At 33.4% G+C, this 5,687-nt stretch overlaps 1 long non-coding RNA gene across 2 annotated transcripts; it reads right to left on the bottom strand.

Annotated features, from left to right (window-relative positions):
- Positions 1–496: 496 nt before the first annotated feature.
- On the bottom strand, positions 497–4,902 carry LOC131646325 (uncharacterized). 2 transcript variants are annotated; one of them, XR_009297419.1, is made up of 6 exons: positions 4,793–4,902; positions 4,458–4,621; positions 1,608–1,686; positions 1,441–1,524; positions 875–934; positions 497–791 (listed from the first exon to the last, which is right to left on the bottom strand). It is a non-coding gene; the product is annotated as an uncharacterized LOC131646325 (long non-coding RNA). The 2 variants fall into 2 exon arrangements; XR_009297418.1 differs by having other exon boundaries at positions 497–934.
- Between the last annotated feature and the right edge of the window lie 785 nt (positions 4,903–5,687).

The following is a 5,687-nucleotide window of genomic DNA, read 5'->3' as shown; positions in this document are numbered from 1 at the left end:
TAAAGTCCACGGTTTTTTGGTATAGACCACGCCATTTTTACAACCGTGGCATTTTTAGGCCACGGTTTAGGTAGCTTGATTAAGGCCGCGGTTTGTATTTGCCATGACTTAATAACTATGGCTATATTGTAAAGCCACGGTTTCATTTTAACGTTTACGACACAGTATTAGTTCAAGATATAGCCACGGTTTGGTTATGACCACATATTTAAAACCGTTGTTATATTTTATGCTTTCTAAACCATTTATCTTGCCACGGTTTATTTCTGTATCATTACATAAATATGTCATTTTATCTCTCTCTCTCTATATATATATATATATATATATATATATATATATATATATATATTTATAATGCAATTACACTCATCAAATCAAGTGACTCATTATGATTTCATTTTCATATATAAAACTGGAAAATAAGTGTTAAAACAATCAGCTTACTCACAACAAACCTTCAAATTGGTAACAAAAAATCCCTTTATAGGACAGTACTTAATGAACTGAATAGTTGCACAATATCTAAACTAATTTAAATATATCTTTTTGAAAAAAGAATTCAACATATGTTACTTTACATACTACATGGTTAAAATACCAAATCATAAACTAATTAATCAATGACTTCATTCTGTGAAAACCACCAGTAATCTCTTGGCCCTGTTAAGCTGAAATATAGCAGTGATTGTTGACCGACAAACAATAGTGAAATCGGTACCTTCGCAACAAGTAGAATAGTCTTCACCTAGAGCATCTAGAATTGGTTGTGTAATTTTTTCAGCTTCTTCCTGCCATAAGTAATAAAAGAAAAAAGCTTAAAAACTTATGCATTTGTTATAAAATGTTAAAGCAAGGTGAACCAAATTCTAACCTTATCGGGGTTTGTCATTTCATCAATGTATAAAAAGTAATCCATGCAACAACCAAATCACTAACAAAATAATAAAGGGATTAATATACATTTCATAATTTAAATAAAGTATTCTTCACATTTTCAGTTAACTTCAATGGCATACATATCATAATATTTAACCATTCTGTTAGGGAACCAAAACCCAACAAAATATATGGCTAGCAAATTTGTCAACCGTGGATAGCGTAAAATAGTGGTTTGTTCTAATTTTGTACTAATAGAGATTTTTTCAAATTTTATTACACTATAGTGCCACTACTGAACAACACTGATAGCTAGACAGAATAGAAAAGAAACAAAATTCCACAAAGTTGGCTCTTACAGATTATTCAGTTCAAACATGCCAATGATATGTCCATAGATTTCAAGGGAGAAAACTGAAAAGAGTTAAGGGCTTGGAAGTAAACTTCCATCAAAAGTAAATACGCAAAATCAATAAACTTTGTGATCCCTTCTTTGAATCAAAACTTAAAATAGGTTATTATTAATATACTATATCAGTAACCGTTTGATTGTTGTCTCACCTGCTTGCATATCCTATTACCTTTCATCCTATCGAAATTTGGAGTCCCAAAAGCTGTTGTGTAAAAGAACTCTCGCCACAACAACTGCGCATGTCAACAAAACAACACTTTTAGTTTCCTAAAAGTAAAGCTCAAAATACTGTACTAACTTCTGGAGGTAACCTGACCTGTCCTAGAAGAGAAACAGGAGGTGACGTATGTTTCGGAGAACTTTTATATACATCTTGAATGCATTGGTAGAAATATCTGGAGGAGAGACAACCAAACTGCCAAGGAGATCAACAAATAAGAAATATATAAAAGAAACCGAGGTTCGATTAGGGTTAGTAGTTCAATCAAGCAAAAGGGACATGATAAGCTATATGTTTGAATACAGTTGTTTGCCACCCATTTCTGAAATCAAAAGTTAAGAAATAAGGCATGTTACAATATATACAAAAGAAATAAAAACTAAAACAACATGTTAGGTACTGCTGAAGGATTATTAAAATTAGAAATGAGAATGAGTTAGACCGATCGATAGGAACCTAAGGACTAAGGTACGTCAGGCTCAGGCCACACCAGACTACTATTTAAATAGACAAGTTCAAGGCTTCTTAGAGGCCTATTGAACATCTCTCATTAGTTATAATTTTAAAATATAGTATGTAATTTGCACACCAGTTTGGCATCTTCATATCCAAGATCTTTGACAGTTGGAACTTCAGAAATTTCACAACTTCCAAGATCGCCAACCGGCGGAAGTGAAGAATACTTAGTTGAGAGTGGAGATGGTGGCTCCCCCGCAAGCTTGACAAATGATTGATAACTAAGCGGCGGCTTCCCTCCATTCTGTTAAGGCATTTGCACAATAACATCAAAAAAATTGATCATTTAATTGAACCAGAACAATAAAAACAACAATAGAAAACCTATGGAAAGCACTGGTACAAAATTAACTGGTACAAATAAATATAAGGCTTAAATGCACTTTTGGTCCCCCTATATTAATTTTTTTAACATTTTAGTCCCCCAATAAAAAAACCCAACTATTAGGTCCCCCAATATTAAAAAACGTGAATTTTTGTTAGTCCCCAGTCATTTGGCAGATTTTTTAATGACATGGCACCTCATTGTATGTCCAGTCACTTGCCACCTCATTAAAATTAATTTGTTATTTATTTTCAATTTGTTATTTAATATTTATTTTATTAGAAACATTATATTTATTTTGAAGGAATAAAAAATCATTAAAATTAGGTTATAAAGTGGAAGACATCTTAAAAATTGAATCAGAAAAAACCCAATTTTTCACTTTCTTCTTCTGAGTTTCTCGCCCCCATTCTGAAACCCTAACAATAATTTCATTGATTCTTCTCAAATTGCAGGTTATGATGAACATGCCAATATAAATATTTATCTAAGGGTTTCGATTCCGTCATTGATTCTTTGTAAAGTTGTTGCTATTGTTGACCCAGAAACAGATGAGGTTTTTGCTATAAGGAAGCGTTTGCCTTTAAGAAATTCATAACTTGGTTACAATGAAGAAGGTGTTGGTGGTGATGATGGTTTGGAAAATTCTGAAAAAGCTACATCTTTTGCTAAGACATTGACTAAATCTGATGCAAACAATAGTGAAGGGTTTTTTGTTACGAGATGCTGTGCTGAAACAATCTTTTTGCGCCTGGATTATGCGGCTGAACCGCCTGTTCAGACGGTGGTGGCGAAGGATTTTCACGACGAGCTTACGAGATACAGTGTAGGCACTTAAACGAAGAAGAAAATGGAGAGAAACTCAAACGAAGAAGAAGATGGAGCATTGGATCTTTCAGATTATTTTTTAAAATATTTTTTAATTGTAGCTGATAGTATAATTAATTAAATTGATTTAAAAAATGAATCAAATAATTTTTATGGATTAAAATGAAGTGACATCATTAAAAATGAATAAGAAATTAATTTTAATGAGGTGGCAAGTGACTGGACATATAATGAGGTGCCATGTCATTAAAAAATCTGCCAAATGACTGGGGACTAACAAAAATTCACGTTTTTTAATATTGGGGGACCTAATAGTTGGGTTTTTTTATTGGGGGACTAAAATGTTAAAAAAATCAATATAGGGGGACCAAAAGTGCATTTAAGCCTAAATATAAATGACATAAACTCATCAATAATTAAACTGAGATACTAGTTTAAATAAAATCGTATGAAATTCTCAATGACAGAAGTAAAAATTAGGGAATGATATTTTCAAATGTAAAATATTTGAATTTGAAAGCCAGTCTATATTGTAAAAGTATATTCATTCTTTTGTACAATGAAGTTTATATATTATTCCTAGATGAGTTGTGCAAAAAAGTTAGTAACAACCTCTTTTTGTATCCCATTGATATAGGTCTCCAAGCTTCCAAAAGAAGAGAGAAATTATAGTTGTCTGAAACACAAGATTCATCATATTTCAGCTTCTCCTTGCGACAATTAGCTTTTAACTTGTGATACCTTAATATGGTAGATGAAATGGCTTGGTGATAAAATACAACGAGGTTTCCAGTCAGATAAAGTAATTAAAGACGGGGAAATTATGATACTGATGAAGAACTGGCATCTTATCAAGATTGCCAGTCACGGATAGCAGAATGGTTTGTTCAAATTCCGCTATTTTACAGTGTTGTGGTGCTGTAATTTGAAAATACTTTGTACTAGATAGCATATTTTCAGAATAATAGCAATCTCTTCAAATTGTGATATGCTAAAGAGTAAAGACACTATCAGAGCTCCAAAGACTACAAAGACACTAATAAAATGTAAACTTAACTGAAGCAACTCAACTAAGATCAATAGATTCATTTTTAAATGATATGTCTTAACCCAACAGGTTTTCAGAGAAGCAGGGGAATTATAGTTAGCATCAAGTTACAAGCAATATACATGCAGACATAACAATAATAATGTGAAACAAATAAAATAGCAAAGTTGCAAAACAATTCCATAAAATATATAATTAACATGAATGACTCAAGTTCATCACAAATTACCTGATTTTGGACAGCCTTTGACATCCTCCTGAATTCCTTCTTCATCACAGATTTGTGAAGCAAAGCGGAAGGTTTGTTCTGCTTCCTTGGCTTGGTGGTCGCCAACAACATAGACTGATCTTTGCCAGCTGGCTGAATAGTAACAGTTTTCTTGTTGGCCAAACCTATCAGAAAATCATAAACACAAACTAAGATCCATGCACAGAAATCAACAGAATCACAAATACATCACACAACAAAACATTCACATTAACAAAATCAAAATCTTAATCCTAATTTCACAGATTCCAATTAACATCACATTTAACATTAAAAGGAAGCTATTTTCTACTAACCAGGGTACTTGTAGGAGTTGAGGTTGTAGAGATTGTTTGGCTCTCTGCTAAACTGAACACTCTGAGTGTTGTTACCGAACTCCTTAACCAAGAAAGAGTTGTTCCTCTTTTACTCAGAAACAGAGCTTTATCAAAACAAAACATAAACTCGTACTTGAGAAAAAGAGGAGTTAGGGTTTTCAACAACAGGTTACCAACACTAGAAAAATTTAATAAAGGATACTTACTCTAGAAGAATAGGATGCTCACGGCTGCCTGAGCAAATCCAGCGTGGTGGCTCACCCAAAACAGTGCCAAAATTTTGTAATAACAAAGCAATCCAAACTCTCAATACAAGGAAAGAGGAAAAGTACAAGACGAAGAATAACATAGAGTATGATGGCCGAAAGTCCTTACCGTCAAGAGGGGAGATAGAGGTCACCGACAAATAGCTAGAAAATATGATCTGTTGTGTTCGATGGAGAGCTCATGTGAAGGACAACACAAAAAACACTTTCATTCTTCATTTTCCGCCGTGGTGGCCGAAGGCAGAGGGATGGTGGCAGGCGGCGAGGTTGGGAGAAATGGAATACAAATCAGTGTAAAATAAAGGTCATGCGACGAGGAGAAAGGAAGTGGTGTTTGTTTTTTGATTTGAATTTCAAAGTGACCGGAAAGAGGAGAGAGGAAGCGGCGGTTTAGAGAGAGGGATGGAGACGGCGATTATTGAGGCATGAGAGGAGGGAGAGGACAAATTAGGTTAAAATGAGAACTTGTATTTATATTTTTAATATTTTTTTAATTAAAAAATATTATAAAAGAAATTAATTAAGAAGAGGGAAACGAAAAGAAAAGAGGGTAAAAATGGCGGGGACTAATTTTTTTGGACTTGGGTCATAGTTTTTAGTCAAAATTA

This window comes from Vicia villosa, linkage group LG2 (assembly GCF_029867415.1).
Source record: "Vicia villosa cultivar HV-30 ecotype Madison, WI linkage group LG2, Vvil1.0, whole genome shotgun sequence".
NCBI lineage: Eukaryota > Viridiplantae > Streptophyta > Magnoliopsida > Fabales > Fabaceae > Vicia > Vicia villosa.
Note: the sequence above shows the minus strand (reverse complement) of the source record. Positions and strands in the feature narration are given on the sequence as shown.